We start from the raw sequence: 17,382 nt of genomic DNA on the forward strand, positions 1-17,382 counted from the left end.
AGGAAACCTCTTGCGTGAGGAATGGGAATTTCCAGGCTTTTAGGGAGAACGGAGAAAAAGCCAGAGTAGTTTAAATGACATTCACGTTCCTATATTTTTCCATGTGTTTTGTAGTTTCCTGACTTATCGATCCCAATTTATTAGCAGTTATTTGATGTTCTAGTTACTGAGCAGTACTCTACGTTATTTACATTATATATTGTTATTATTTTAAATTGTTTTAATGGTCTCCCACCCCCTGCACATGCTGGCAAATACACTCCGCCTGTCCCAACCCCTCTGTACTTTATTACCGGACATGGATAAGGGATCCCAGAAGATCCATGCTCTGAAGTGCTGTTAATTGAGCGGCTGGACCAGATTTGCAGCTATTGTAAATGGGCACAACTTCAGTGAAGTGATACTGATTTATATCAGCTCCAGATCTGTCCCAATCCTGCTGTATGTTTCTAAATTGGGAAGAAGGGATTGTGGAAATCCCTGATATCTGGGGTGCATATCCCAGAGTTCTTATTTCAGGAAAATTGTCCGTTATAGATAAAGACCAATTTTGCATGAGAATTTCAGGGCTGACTGGTTTCTCCTGTATGAAATATATCCTAAACAGACTGTATGGAAACAGAAATGTCTTAGACCTTCAACTGTACTGGTTCTTGAGGAGGTCTGGGAAAGGAAAGATGCGTATCAGTCTATAAAAAGATAAGAGATTTCTATTGAAAATAAACTTTTAAAATACAATCATGTGACTTTTGTTTCTTTGGTTATACAGCTGCCTTGGGATCTGAGCTCCTGGTAAACACGTTGGCCTGTTAAAGGACATGATTCAGACTGTCCCAGATCCAGCAGCTCACATCAAGGTTAGTTTCCTGTTTATTGTAAGTCCTCAGCTGTTTTGAGAGTCATAAAATTAAAGAATATGTATACATACTGCAGGTTTTCTTGTATGTTTATAAATTGTGCTACTGCACCACACTGGCTCTTTTATTCCTTCATACTTGCATGCTATTGTCTGAGTCAGTCCTGCAGTCTTTGTTGCTGACACCTGGACTGATGTGCTCTGAAGTATATGGATATTTTGAGGATAACTTTTTCTGACACTAAAATGCCTTGATTGTCCTGTAATATAAATGCTTGATAAAATACACCTATTTGAAAAATACTGAATTCATATGTCCCCGGTTCTGCTCCATGAAAGCCGTGGGCAAACATTAAGTTCAACTGAAGAAGGAAAATGAGCACAATACAAAAACCCAAAGCCAAAACAAGCATCCCTTTGAAGCGAGTCAGGGCATAGTATTAGGTAAGTCATAGGAGTGACTTTGCACATTGCAAACATTTGCACATTTGCACATTGCACTGTGCTATTGCCTTAAAACCAGCATTCTTTTGCTACATTTCAGAAGGTGTTGTACTGTTTTTACTGTATTGTTACTATTATCGTTAGTATTGTTACCCTGTTTTTCTTATCCTTCTTCACTGAAGACTAGGAACCTGCTAGACTTAGCAGGCATAGCTGATGGTGTGTTGCTAAGAACAAGATGTTTTTGGGGTGTTCCACATAAACAACAGCATTTGAGCCTCACAAACTGACTGGTTTGGGGGGATACTCTATTTCTCCCTCGCTATTTTCTCATCTAGAGGTTTTGGCTGCAAATGGTTTCCTGACTGCTTCTAGAGAAGAATAATAATTCTTTTTAGCAAAATAAAAAGACACTCGTATAGCAGTGCCTTAGATGGGAAAAGCCATCTGATACTTAGATACAAACAATTTGATGAAAGTGCATGCTTCTCATTCGCATGCATTTTGCCATCTGAAAATGCTGCCAGTGTAATAAGATTGCTGTAGTCAAGTAAATAGATCAGCCATGCTAGGCAGGCTGTATGTGAAAAGGTTTCTTTTATTCTTTCTAACTGCCTTTCTGTCCGTCTGTCTTGTCTTTCAGTCTTTCCTTGAAGTTACATTTTCTACAACTTCTTTCATGGAGTTTCTTCTCAGTCGACTGCTGTCTCCAAGTCAGCAGCTCTCTATAGAAAAGCTTCATTTTACAACTTATTTTTAACTGAATAAAAATTAAATATTATTTTAAACAACTCACTTTTCCTGTAAAAAGGTAGTGAATGAAAGAACCTCTCTATATATCTCCCTACAGCATTTCTGGATTGTGTTTAGATTCTAGGATGACTAGCAGTAGTATGAGAGCTTGTCCCTTCCCTCTCCAAGTTTTCCAAACCCAGAACTTTCAGTCTTCTGGTCCTCAGTTGTTTTTAAGGAAAGAGCAGAAAAACACCTTCCCCCCCTCCCATAAGCAGTCTCGCCTCAACATGTCTCGTCACCTGGATTTCAACCAGTAAGACTTCAAAAAATCCAAGGGGATTTAGTACCTCTTTATGCTGTCTAAGTGTCCGCAGCGCCAGAAATAACATTAGGAAGAACTCAGTTTCACGCTCTTTGCCAAAACTGGTATCTGAAGTAGGTTTTTTTAACCATGGGAGTTAGAGTTTGAGAGGGCAAGGCTGGGTATGCATGCATCTTATTACAGTGAGTAAAAGAGAGCTGCATAAAAATCTCTGTAATTATGTGTTCAAGGGAACTTGTAGGAGCCTATTTTCAGCAGAACGGCACGCGGAAATTGATGTTACGTTGAAAAAGGGTGCAAGGAAGGCAACTACTTTAATATTGTTTGGTGTAGGAAAGCTAGCCTACTAGACATCAAACCCTTCACATTTCTGTTTATGTCATTAGGGTCCGCTTTGGTCTAAACACATTCTTCAGAAAGCTGCCACGGATGCTCTTTCCATTTAGACTTTAAAGTGGCCACAACTACAGTCTATAAATAAGCCTTGAGGAAAAAATAAGCCATGAGACAATATAGTGCACAGGACATGAGGGGAAAGACTATTTCGTGTGATGGTTTTTTCTCTCTCTCGTTGCTGTGGTGATGTAAAAGGGTTCGTTACAGTCATCCTTGATAAGGTTTTGTTTAATTAACTGTACTCCATCAGGTAATCACACGGTATTGTTGCTTTTATTTTCTTGAATAAGCAGACACAGCCGCATTCATGCACATTTAGAGCTGTAGCTTTGAAGATCACTTTCTAGGAAGTGTCTGAATTATTAAGATTTGACAGATTTTAAGATTTAAGTTTTCTGCCCGAACCTGTGCAGAAAATTAATGTGAAATATAGTTGAATATGGAAATATGAATATTCTGAGACATCTTTTTTGCAGAAAGGGTGATTTCATTTGCATTATGTGAGTTTCTATGTGTGCTATTTTGAAATCAGCCTTTCCCGCTACCAGGAGAAAACCTAACTAAACTTGCAGCTCTTGCACTCTGTTCCCAAATGAGAAAAGGCAAGACTTGTATTCCAGATCCTGTCCAATTTTGGGAATGTTTTGAAAGTCTTAATGTGTGTGTCCTTGTTTTGTTTGGGCAGCTTCGTTCCATAGCTACTAAGGATTAAGCGTTACATTTTTCAGCTTGAATGAAGCATTCATAATTGATATGGTGAACCCGTGTTCCTGTTGTTCCCTAATGCCTAGTTTCACCTGAGTCACAGCCTTGCGTTTTGCCCAAGCATAAAGGAAAGAAACATTTGATGTGGACAAGAAAAAGGATGTATACGTTCGGACTTTTAGTTTGAGTTCAGCAAAATATGGGGAATTTTGACCCTGATCTTCAAGCAGTTCCACACACATTTAATGCCTGTGAGAGGGCTGAAATAAGGAAGACTACCCACATCGGTAAAGTTGAGTGTGCCCCCCATGGCTTGTGGGATCAGCACCCTAGTTTAATAAGGTTTGCTATTGCTAAAGGCTTAAAATAGTACCATTAGTTTTGATTAGTGGCAAACTGTTAAGAAAATAAGTGTTTATTTGATTTAAAGCAAGACACATGATTTCTTGCTATCCAGTATCCCTAATTAGAATTAAGAAATTATTTTTGGGCAGTCATCTGAGCAGTTTTGATAGTTGAAAAGGCTTGAGTACTAGGTTTGTGTATGGCCGCATGCTTCCAGAACAGGCTTTCTCTAACAAGTCTGCACACTGGAGAGGAGTTTGTAGACAGGACTCTGCAACCAGCTCTGTCCTCACCATTCACCTTGCCCATGCCACTGAAAGGGGCTGTCATTTTAATTGGAGGCTATAAAATTGTTGACGTTAATCATAATATTAAGGAAGATTTCTGTCTATTGTGTCATGAGATCAAGGTGCTTTTGTCACCAACAAAAGTTTTCAGAGTGAAAGTGGATTTCTTATTCTGTGTACGCTAAGGGTCACTTCTAGAAAATGCACCATTTTTGCCGTCTTTCCAAATGGGATGTTGCACGAGTGTGCTGAATACTGTTTTCACCAGGAAGCTGAGCCTTGTCAGTCTGAACTAGTTTGCTTCGGGCAGTTCATCATTTGGAAGGTACATAAGGATCTTGCTGCTTAGACTTGTGTTAAATAGAAGATCTTGACAAGAGTTATATCTCATCAAACTCAAAGGAAGGTTAGAGATGTTTTCAAGAAGCCAGTTGCTAGGCTGTCTGTTTGTATGGACAAGACGAATTGTCATTTACACAGATTTTTTAATGTGATTTTTTTCTCCCGTTATTCATTAAACTCTATACGTTATACCTTACACTCATATAACAGTAGTCACAGAAATACTGTGCATATGCCACCTGAGTTTTTCATGTGTTGTTTTTAACAATGTATGCTTTGTGTATGCTGACCATTCAATAAAACTTTTATTTTTTTAAGGGTTAAATTCTGCTTTCAGGAGCTTCATTTGCAAAGATAAAATGCTTGTTTTTAGTTAGCTACTGCCATCACTGCCAGGGGAGTTTGTGGAACCAATTCTTAGGGAAAAAAATGAGTTACAGCTGTTCCTTTGTCCCTCACCAGGAGAGGCAGAGTCCAGGGTACGACTTGTAGGTAAAGAAATTACGTCTTTTATCAGAAATGGAGTCTAACCTAGGGTAAATCGGTACAGTTGTCATTGAATTAAGGCTGATTTATGCCAGTGGAAGATTTGGTCTGTGTATATTTAGATGGTCCAGTTTTTCTGTTTGTTGGTGACGATTTTGAGATCTGGGATGACTGAAGAGACAGGTGAACGGCAGCAGATGAACAGAGGTCCTTGTGGATTGCATGGCCTGCTTTTGTCTTGTGGAAGTTGAAAAACAGAGACACTTCATGTCCCAGATAGCTTAATCAAAGAGGATGCTTTTTTATAAAAAATCTCAAAGGGCATCAAACACTTTGAGCCAAATTCAGATGGCCTGTATCCGTACAACCTTGTTTGTTGTGTGGATGTAACTAGAGTTTGTTGCCTCTGAACCTATCAAATTGAGGTTACCAAATCTGAAGACTGTACCTGATATTACAACGAAGGAAAACCTGGTTTTTCAGAAGAAATGAAAGAATTACTGCATAGCTGTTTCTGAAAATTACTCCTGAATTTTGCAATTATGTGCCTGGGCTATGAATTAGGTTGCACGTGCACATTTCCATGTACAGCATCCCAAATTATCATTAAAAGTATTACAAAACCTGATCCCAGAGCTCCTTTGTTGGCCAAAGAATATGTTGGATTTCAAATTTTGGCAGTATGGAGATGCCGCTGGATGTACCTAATCTGTTGTGTTATGGTTAGATCGGTTTTTAACTGGTATTATTCATTAAGGAGCATATTCTGGGTCTGATATAATCTGTTATTTTTCCTGGAATTGTAGAGTCTCTAAATAGGATCCAAGACTTCTTTATGCTGGGAGTTTTTTATGCACAACGCAGTCTCTGCCTGAATAGGCAAGGGGGACAAGAAGTGAAGGAGGATAGAATTACTATTAGCCTCCAGGATAAGGAGGATAAAGCCAGGCTTTTCCTCCTATGTCTTTTTAGAGTCGTGACTAAGTTAGGAGCCTAGTCTTTGAGGATTCTTTACATTGCTAAGGCAAATTTCTGTGGATTCTTTGTGGATTATTTGCATTGCTTATAAAATGATATTTGGGCAGCTCAGCTAAGAGTGAGAGCATGGAAATCTGAGCCAAAGATACAAAGAGCTTTGCCCAAAGTCACATGTGAAGTAAGCTAATGGCAGACACATTGCAGCCTAGTTGAGTAGGCGATCCATATGGATTATGTAATACTACTGTATCACAGTATGTCACCCCTGGAGTCAATCTGATAACATACTCCCATCCCCTCCAGAAGATCATAGAATGGTTAGAGTTGGAAGGGGCCTTAAAGACCATCTAGTTCCAACCCCCTGCCCTGGGCAGGGACACCTCCCACTAGACCAGGCTGCTCAAAGCCCCTTCCAGCCTGGCCTTGAACACTTCCAGGGACGGAGCATCCACAGCTTCTCTGGGCAAAATATGGAATAACTGCTGCTGACAGTTGTTGGCTAATGAGCCAAACCTCCCACAGGTGTGAATCAGTGATGACCCCATGGACGTATTGCCTGCAATGGCCTCTAGCTGAGAGACGGTGCCTTTAGCCCCAGTGCACAGATGTGACCAAGCTACTGTGGGTTATCTGGGCTGCAAACTTGGTGCCTGACAGCTGCTCCGGGATAACTGCTGCATGCAGGCTCTCATCTCGTGGGTTACAAACGTCCCTCGGTGACAGATGTGAAAAAGCATCCGTATCAGCAGTCCCTGAAGCTCCTGTTGCTGAGTAGCTGTACGTCCCATCCTCTTTGCTTACCCCTCACTGTGTACTTCATTCATTATTCTGGCAAAACTTTAAAAGCTCTTCCCCTGCTTTTGTACTGACAGGGTAACACCACTGTTTCAATTTCACTGTACTTCTTACTAACTATGCTAGCTGGATCACAGTTGCTAAATCTTGTTTGAATGATAGCCATGGTTTGCTCTGGGTTCTCATAAAATAAAGAAACTGAGTTTATTATGAATGTGGGTGACACTCCTCCGCACCAGCGCTGGTTCACCTAGCCCCCAAAGTGCCAGGCTTAAAATCTGGTGTGTTATTCCCATCCACTGTCAGCATACATCAGTTACCTGTAATAATGCCAGAATCACTACTGTATTTGAAAGCTAGAATCTCCTTATATGCAGAAACTGTGATTTACTTCTCAGAAGTTTTGAATTCTGGATTGTAACCAAATGATTGCCATAGAGTTTACATGAGTAAATTCTTTTTCTTTTTTTTTTTCTTTTCTCTTTTCTCTTGAACTCTACCTCCTTCTCTCTGCCTGAGCAAATACCTCCTTGCTAAAGGAAAAGAGAGATAATGGCTTCTGTGTACTATAATTGATGAACTTTCAGCAATTCGGAGAAAATCCAAGATTGCTGCCAACAGCCAGATGGAAAACAGTGTTAATGACATGTTCAAAGAAAAGTATGTTATTTTGATAGGGGATGGTCTAGAGACTTTAATCTCTATTGTTTTGGGGACTAATGGCATGGATAATTCCTTAAGTGAGGCCATTTTTAAACAAAAATTATCTTTTTCATAAGCAGGAAAGAGCAAACTAAAGAGTACCAAATGCATTTTCAATGCTCTGGCTGATATATATGCTTTACACTAACCCTTTGTTATGTGGAGTCAGATGTGTTCAAATCTCATTTCTGCAGTCTGCCAGATGGTTAAAAGTCTGGACATTTCTACTGCTGATGGATAGAAATCATAAAATGGATGGTCCTGGAAACTAGAGCCAGGGTGGCAAGCTGAGGGTGGGGAAAAGTTACAAGAAGAAGTTGGGAAGGACAAATGGGACAGACTGGGATGAGGACAAAAAGGGGACAAAAAGACTTTGGGAATACTGAGAAAAAATATTCCTTCCCTTCCTCTTCCTCCCCTCTAGGGCCTGGAGTGGGACGGAGGGCTCCCAAATTGCAGGTTTGTTTTGCTGCCTGTAAAACTCTCTTAAGCCCACTGCCTAAGTAGGTGTCTCCTCCTTCTTAGGTCCTGGCCATCCCAGCAGATGGGGCCAGCAATTCCACTAGCCTCAGTGTCCATGCAGTGTTTCATTCCTCCAAGACCAGGCCTTTTGCATGTGGCCGCAGTGAGAGCACTAAAGGAAAGGGGTGCAAGAAAGTCTGCCTCAGGGGGCTCCACCAGGATGGTGCTTGGGCAGCCTTGGGACTCCGAGAGGCTGTAATGACAGTCTCCTCCTTCCTTGACAAGTGGTTACAGAAACCACCTGCAGAGATTACTCTTTAATGTACATTGGATTTGCATTTTACCTTGATCGGGCCACAAATATCCCAAGCAATGGGTCATCTTTAACCTTTCTTGAGAGATTTCTCTCCACAACTCATAATTGTGAAGCATTTCCTCATGTGCAGCCACCCTGCTCCCCTCTTTGACCAGCCTTTGTGTATCTGCTCTCTACAGATCCAAACTCCTTTATTTTCACACTGCTTTTGCTCCTCCTCACCTTCTTAAAGAGGGAGATTTATAGGGAGAGCTCAGAGGAGGTTGTCAAGCATCCCACAGCCTGCCCGCATTAGTTCTGGTCACAGTCTGTTTCAGGTGATGAGGGCCAAGCAGCCTTCCTTCCCATCACCGCTGCAGCTGCATCCAGCCCTGCTGTCAGCAGTACTTGCTGCTTGCTCTCGAATCACCACGTTGTTATCCTCCTGGTAGCGGCTCCTAGAGCTGGAAGCGTACTCCAGGGGCCATTTCTCCTGCAGCCCACAGACAGGGAGAGATGATTTCCTTGGACTTGGTGATGTGTTTCCTCTGCACACGATGCTCAAAAATTAATCTCTTGTCTCTTTCAACCTCCCTCCTCCATCTCTCTTCCCTTCCCCCCTTTATTTAGATCTCATATTGCATACTCGTACTGACAGCCATCCTCCTTAAATCTGAAATCACGCTTCATTATTTCCTGCCCATGTTCTAATCTCCTCAAGACTCTTTTTGACTATTTCAGCAGTCCTGTTGGTGTCCTAGAGTTGACTTTAGGGTGTAATGTCCTTTGCTGATGTGCTGTTTAATCCCCTTCTTTAGATTATTAATACAGACATTACCTCATAAACAGCTACGGGCATTTGATTAGATACCTTCCACCAACGTACTATTTTATCGTTTCCATAAGTCTTTGCCCATTATTTTGAGAGTCTCAGACATTTTGAGAGTCTCAGTGTTCTTTCCCAAGCCAATTCAAATTCTTGCTGTGAAAAATTTTTCTTCTTTGGCTCAAGCCAGTAGCCAGTATTTGTGTATTTCCAGGCATGTTTCATTAGAAAGAGAAACTGATTCTACACTACGTGTATTCTTGGTGCAATTTTGATTTTACTGAAAATGTGCATCCTCTCCTTTTTGCCCTAGAAGAACAGAAAGGATGACAGGACCACTGCTGTCTCTCTAAATTCTTATGTCTGTCTTGCCAGTGAGCTCTGTACCCAACAGGGTCAACAGCGTGCTCCCTTCCCTACCAGGTCCTGCTCAGAAATACAGCTTTTTGCTGCCTAATAACATGCAAAACCCAAACGTTACCTTCCAGATCTACAACACAGTTAAACTCAACTACTGTAGGTGAGTTTTACTGTAATCCATCCCCTACACCCCTAGGCCAGTAGTTCTGTTGCTTCTGGTGTTGTTTTTGTGACACAAAAGGGAGCAATTTCTTTTGCTGCCGAGGTCTGAAAAGAGTGTTTGGCACGTGCATTATATATTTCATATTGTCTGTGATTACCTTGGATCAAAGATAAACTTGCTGGCAGTCGTTATCACCTCCTTGCAGAACAGCAAAAGTTTGGTAGGATGCTGTAACCTGCTAGTTGAAATTCAGCGAAAGGAGGCAGATAAATCTGTAGTGTGCTGCAAGACTTCCAGGATGAGCTGACATAATTATTTGTCCATACTGCCTTGGTCATATGTAGAGATTTTCCATGAACCCAGAAACCTGGCAGATGTCAGACCTGAGAATAATGTGGGAAGAATCCTGCAAACGTGAGAAATCGTGTTTCCAGCACCCATGGGCTGAGCACGGCCTGCGTTTCTTGGATGGGTGTCAGAAGGAGCATATTGGGGTATGTTGTCTTAAATCAGTGGTAATCTCACTGCTGCAGAAATCTGAATGTGCACCAGGCATTGCTGCGACTGCCCCTAAGGGAACAGCTGGGAATAGGAGAGGCAGCTTTGTTCCCAAACATGTAACCCTTTTTACCTCTGTTTTTTATGTTTTCTGCTCTGTCACGGGGCTTGGCGTTACGAATGGTAACACTCGCTTCGTGCCCTCTGGGGAGGAAAAACAGAATAAGATGGGATAACTTCAAAATGGCAAATGATCAGGGAGAGCCTGAGGACGTGCTGGATGAGATGCTTACCTAACTTTAACTGCGCTCGACTGGTATTTACTTTAAGGAGTTTCTGGGTCTCCTGTTTAGAGAATGGGGAGAGACCTATGTTAGGAAGGGGTGAATTGTCCTTGGAAAGTGCCTCTGTCTTTCCACTGTTTACACGGACACTCCGTAGTAGTTACATTAAACACAGAGGGACTTGTAGGTGGTTCTTCATTATATGGACTGAATCCCATCTTACATGGCATATCCTCAATATGTAACACAGAACTAGGGGTACACCCAAGCCTTTTCCAAATCCAAAAGCAATATAATAACATCAAGATGGCATTTTACACAAGTGTAGTAATCCTTCGGAAAGAAGGAGTAGATGGCAGGCTGCGCAGGAGCAGCCGTGTCCCAAACCTGAGTCTGGATGTCAGGGCAGGGTGGAGATTTGCACAGCAGAACCACAGGTGCTGTCTGAAGACACTTGGGGCACAGTCCTTGCTTCCTCCTCAGCAGGAGACAGGCTGAGCTGCCTTCTTCCCAGTCTCCAAGCTTCCTTGCAATGGAACCTGTGTAGATGAGCAGGCAGGGACCTGCACGGCCCTCCTGTAAGAGCTCTCCACTGAGAAGATCTGGGGACAAGGGCTGAAGAGCAGAGTGTGCTGTGTGGCATGAACCCATCTGGCACACGTGTCCGGGTGTGGGACAGCAGAGCTTCCCTGCCTGACATTTAGACTAAGAGGCCCTCAAAATGAACTCGGAATCAACAAAAAAATGTTTAAAAATTGAAGTGGAGGCCAACTGAAAATTCAAATTCATTTAGTTAGAGAAACTAAGGGAAACTACCTACCCCTTAATTACAGCTTCAGAAAATCTTTCCAATTCTCTCTGAGTTGTCTCAGAACTGCAGCCAGCCGGCTAACGGCGCGTGAGCCATCGCAGAGACATTATTAACTGGGACAGAGGAAAATATACTTTCAGTTATTACATGCTAATAAAGAAGAAACTAAACAAACTTAGGCAACAGAAGCAATTATATCATTAAACATTTAACTGCAAGATTGATTTCTAAATTGCTAATAATTCAAACCAAAGCATGCACACAAAGAGGAAGGGGGAGGAAGGTAATTTTAACAATTGAATCTAATTGGTGCCTCAGTTCAAATGCGTGGCTATAAATGTCAGAATACATGAGATCTGATGCAAGCACAGAAGTGGAACCAGAATGGATGAGCATTCCTCACTTGACCAGATTCCTCTAATTGGGAGGAAGTTAAACACATGGAGTGGGGGGAACTTTGTGAGCTGGGTTATCTCCAGAGCTCTCTTTGGATACCAGTCGATGTTCCTGAGCAGCTTTTCAGGATCGGCAGGAAGCAGTGAACTGAGGCGCAGATCGCAGGCTTGGCCTCGTGCTTGCGTGAGCCCTTCCACATTCTGCTGCCGTGACTTATGAAGAAGGATAAAGTGGACCCTTAACTGAATAGAAAGGGGGCTGCTGTGAGGGATGGCTGCCCACAAAAGGAATGGAGACATTTTCCTCCTCATCTGAAAAAGCCCGTTTTCTGTTGCTGTTCAGATTGCCTTGGAAGGAAGGGAGAGACCGTCCTGGGCTGCAGCAGAAGGTGGGTTTGATGAAGATGAGCGCTGTTGGGGTGCAGCAGGGTGGGACGTGCTCTTGGCTGCAGGGCTGTATTTGTTTTCATAGTTTATGGCAGGGCTGCTCCCTTTGCAAAAGTATAAATCTTAATCAAATAAAACTGATGTGCTGCCATATTTACCCATCTCACTGGTTGTCCTACATCATGTTTTAGCATATAAGTTACATGACAGAGTTATCCAGGGGTTGCCAGCTGACACAGAAACAAACCCTCATGTTAAATTGCCTGCAGATGTCCTCTTCCAACTCCTGTAAGGAACTTCTACCAGTTCTCTCTCTCCTTTTTTTTTTTTTTTTTGTGTTAAATAAAAGCAGCAGAAGAGGGGGAAAACAATCTCAGTTGAATCTCTGTGCTAGTGCCTCTGTTTGCAGGACAGGAAGCCTTAAGAAGACAATGCAATTTATAGGCAAGCGCAACAAAAAACCCTGTAAGGATTTCCATAAACTTTAGTGGACCAAATGAGTCGTGGTTATTTTTAAGACTGGAGCTGACTGAATAATGCCAAGTCTAATGCTGCCAAGGTGGGCTTTTCAGGAGATTCAGACCCAAGGAGGTGAGAAGATCTTTATGTTCTGTTGACTGTGATTTATTTGATACTAGAATTTATGGCTTAGAGTTTTGACTAGACATCCCTTTTGTTTTGATATTGATCTAAAGAAACTGGGATTTTTTCTGGTAGACTTAACTTCTTGTTCTGTTTGGCAGAAACCTCCAATAAGGTTGTGACATTCTTGAAAACATTCACTGTTTTCATTTATATAATTAGGAATTTTTGTTTTGTTTTTGTTTTCATTGTATGAATTTACTGAAGTTTGTGAACTTTTTGCCTGGCTGTCTCCCTTGCTTGGGGAAATCACAGAATGTTGTTTCTTTTTCCTGGCTGGAGGAGTATGGGCTATTTATGCGTAGTTTTAAAATACACTTTCTGTGAGTGCTTACATGTTCCTCTTTGCGATGCGATATTTCTGGATGGTCAGTCTAGCCAAAAGCAATTGCAAAAGGTTAGTGGAGAGCAGAGCTCCCATTTAGACACCTACATGAAATATCATCCCTTCAAAAGCTGTTAGTGGCAAACAACTCCCACTTGGAACAATGGAAGCTGGTGAGTGCCGACAGCTTCCGAAAATCTGGCCTCACACGGCTTCAAAAGAGATTGATTATCAAGTCCAGCAAACTGGTTTTTTTTCCCAGCTCTGCATGGAGAATACTGTCTGCGCTTGAAGTGTGCTCAGCAGTTGCAGGGGATGCACTAAGAGGAAGGTTCCTCCTGGGAAGGTGGAGTCCCAGGTGGGTCGGTAGGTAGGCAGGCAGGTAGCTAGGTGGGCAAGCAGCTTTTTGCCAAGTTAGCTCTAGGAGAGCTCTGCCAGGAGTGTTGAACTTTGGTAGGCAGGTAGAAGGAAAGCCCTGGAGAGTTACCTCTGTGACTCCCCCACGTGTCTCTTTTTTCAGTAAGAAAACAAAAGTAGTTTTCCCAGTTGTCTTAAACTGCTTCGGAAGTGACATAAACAAAACCAGAAAAGTCCTCTCTGACATTACTGAAATAGGGATGTCCAGATGGGAAATTATAGTAATATAACTCTTGCATTCTAACTTCACGTCCTGTGTAACTTCCATGTGTGGGCAAAGGAGATAAATTTGCTCTCTGGAGCTACATGTGCGCTTCTTTCTTTTGATTAAGCAAGCCTGAAACACTTTTCTCTTCCCTCCTGTGATGATGGAGTGAGGTCCACAGGAAAAATAGGATTAGAAATTAATGTTTTGGGAGCTTTATTTCTAAACTATCTAAGTTATCTTTGTGGCTTTCCAAAATGTTTTTTTTTAATTCTATCTGTCCAAATCACTAGCCATTTTTTCAGTAAAGCAGACCTTTCGAATACAAGAACAATAGGACTGCGCTAAAATGAGGAAAGATTAATTCTGAAAATCAAATAATGAGTTTTGGTTATTGTTGCTTTTTAAACATGGTAAACAGGTTGGGGACCAATATGCTTGCAAATGACCTGAGTCTTCCTTTCCAGTGGTAATCCGTATTCTTTTGAAAAGCTAATAAAAGTGGTGTATGAAAGAAATTCCTGGGGCACTGCAGAACTCACCCTCCTAGGGAGAGAGCCAGATGTGCCGGTTAATAACCTAGCAAGCATTCAAAGCCAGGGCAGTAACCGCTTGGTATCACCTAAGCCAGACGTTCTATGTCGATGCAAGGCAATATTGCATACTGGTCACATTCACAGCAGAGAGCTGGAAGACATGTGCAGTCTTATTAAAGGAAGAAAAAAAAAAAAAAGCAAAAAGGAAAAGAAAAGGAGGGGACAGGGAGAGGGAGAGGGAGACAATGTGTCTGTCCTGAGAAGCAGCAAAGTAGCAGACACACTCCTCCACATGTGCATTAGTCTGTCAGCCTGGATTCTGTTATCCAGATGTTGGGGTGGATCCTATGGCAGGGACCACGAAGGAAAAGACTTTTAAAAGAAATCATATTTCAGTGGTGAAATTAACGTTACCAGATTTTTCGAATGCAATCACTAGCGTAATTTTTCAGAATGCTTTAGTAAAATAACAAATTCTAGATTTAATGCTTTTTACAGGCTTATTTGGCAATGCCTCTTCCAAACGCAAGCATCAATCGCTTTTAGAACCAAGATGCCTTCGAGAAAACAACACGTTAAAATTGTTCTCAGTCCAGTCCTACTGAACTGAAAATTGTTTGTGGAGGGGGTCCCGAAGTCCAATGGCCTCAAGGCCCCACCCCTCAGCATCAAACCCTTTGAGAGCTTTGGCCATCACATCAAAATGGTACTTATGCGTAATAAAAACATATATATTTGCAGTGGCAATCAGAACACATCAGCATCAAATAAGGTTTTTAAAAAATCCCAAATTTACTTTCCCAGGCACAGCAGAAAAATAAATTGCTTATGGCATTTATGGTATATTTGTAACTTGAAACTGATGGCTTCGTGTTACTGGGCATAACATGTGCGGCATATAAACAAACACTGCACAAAAAGACAAGTCCCAGCTTTGTCTCTCCGACACTTTGCCTCTGTGACCGGGATCCCACAACCAACGCCACATGTGTATTTCTGCTGAGCTCGTGTTTACATTGAGCTCGGCTCAGCCTTGTGCTGATCCTGCCCACGCGTGGCGGGATCAGGGCGTCCGATGGGAAACTGGGGTGCAGGGGTAGGAGATGATGTGCATGCCTGACTGGCCATGGTCATCAGAAGGAAAAGGGAGAGCATCTGCGAATAAACATTTATTAGAATGTGTTAAGCAATGTGGTGGTTGTTCTTGCCCGTAAATTTTTCATGAGGCCTCAGGAATGCAACATTTGCGTAAAAAGATGGTGATATGCAAATGTTACTAAACTTCATATTCATGACTGATAAGGAATCACTGCTTTCAGCTATCGCAGAAAGCAGCATGTGGATACGTGGAAGCTTCAAGAGTGGATTTGTGATAATGTTGCAAATAGAAACAAGGCAATTTTATATCAATATTAGTACAGTGCACTTTGGAAGCAGTCTGGATGTTTTCATACATAATTATGGCTTCGGTAAAATTGTAAATCTATAGAGACAGCTGGTGTATCATTTCCCATGTTGGAACGGTATCAGCTGAGTAGGTCTTGTGAGAAATCTCAGTTTGTAGTTTCACTAAAAGCCAGACTCGCAGATGTAAATTTCTTTGTGGCATTTCACCATCGGATGTGATCTTGACTCTGCTACGAATCTCAAAAGTTAGTGGACCTTTGCAGTTTGTTCTCACTTCTGTTGCCCAAAGTACATGGGCAGATGCAGCACCGCCTAACCGGGGTGAAAAAACAATATTTTCCTTTCTGATACAGCCAGGGTGTAGCTCTTCATGCCCAGCAGAGATAACCAAGCCAGTCGAGGATGAGCCAGCTGTGGTGTTGCCCACAGCAGAGGCACACTGGTGTAATGCTAACGGCTCTCTAGCTCACCCTGCTTGGCAGCCACGCTCTTGGGGTTCAGCGTCCCCTCTTGTCCCAGGAGAGGGGAGGAAGGGGTCCACAACATCTTGCTACTGCCCTGCTGGGCCTCGAGGAGCCGAGTGTTATCTCAGACACCCATTAACCTCGCAGCCTGCCCCCGGCGCTGAGCGCACGCCTCAGACGGGACGGGGCTGCGAGCTGCCGGGGCTCCGTGGGCGAGAGCTTTCCAGGCGAAGCAGCCCGTCGTCGCACACTGCAGTTTGTCAGAGCGAGAGCCCTGGAGCCGGCAGGGTGTGATTCATCCATCCCGGCAAGGTCTCTGAGGCAATCTGACATTATTCGGATTGATATCATTAATTAATGAGGGCTGAATGTTATTCTTAGACACTGGATTGAGTATTGGGTAGAAAAGCCTATGAAAGGGCTCTTTGATTTTGGAAAATTCCTATGGCACTGTCAAATTCGCTAACAAAATTAAATCATCTGCCAACTTTCCAACTTAAGGAGCACATCCCTTCTGGAGGCTTGACTGAGTCTCTTCAGTGCCTTCTCAGGATCAAGGGATTATTTGATTTATATTAATGCCAAACAAAAAAGATAGATAGCCTCCAAAACCCAGTCATATTAAATCTATCAGGCAGGCTTTGCAGAAAGCATTTTTGTTTGTTTGCTTCAGCACAGATCTGACCCTCCCCCACCTTTGTTTGGCTGTGTTTGGTTTAATGTGGTCAAGGTGGAAGCCAGCTAAAAAGGAGAGTTTTTGTGCAGCCCCGGGGTTGGTCGCCAGCTTGTGCCTGGGCTCTGCCCCTCCGCCGGGATGACCCACAGCCCCCCGCAGCGGGAGCAAGGGCCTGTTCACCCCACCGAGGCCAGCTCAAACGAACCCCATGTTTAATGAGGTTTGGGTCTGGTACTGAATAACCTCAGGGTGTGCCCCAAAGCAAATGAAGAGAGCAATTCCCCCTGCTCCTGGCTTTCCCATCCCGGGGGCTGGTGCTGCTCTTCCCTCCTCCCGACCCTTTTTCTCCCCAGAGCCGCCTCTTGCCCTGGTGCCGGCTGGCGGCCCATGGCACGGACCTTGCAGGTGTCCAGAATTAGCGAAGCCTTTGCGGGCCTCTGGCAGCAGATATATAAATATAATGCTGTCATTCTTTTAAAACCCCAGCCCCGGCAGGGCTGGGAGTGCGGGAAGCGCGGCCCACATGTGGGCCAGCCGGCAATCACACATGGATCCCATTGCAGCCCTAATAACGCTGGGGTGGGGGGAGAAGGGCCAGGGGGCTGCCGGCAGGTCAGCCCCCCCTCATTGCCCCTAGTTTGTCTGTCTCCAGGCTGCTTTTGGTCTTGGTGTAAACAGAGAAGCTCCCAAGTGTGTCCGGTTCCTCGGATTCCTCTTGCTGCCACTTTTTTTGGGCAAGGAGGTGGCATGTGTGGCTGTGGCCAGCTGGTCTGCTGGGGCGGCGGGAGCCCATGGAGTAATTGCTGCACCAAGGCTTTGTGTCGGAATCAATGTGC

Source organism: Rissa tridactyla, chromosome 1 (assembly GCF_028500815.1).
Source record: "Rissa tridactyla isolate bRisTri1 chromosome 1, bRisTri1.patW.cur.20221130, whole genome shotgun sequence".
Taxonomy (NCBI): domain Eukaryota; kingdom Metazoa; phylum Chordata; class Aves; order Charadriiformes; family Laridae; genus Rissa; species Rissa tridactyla.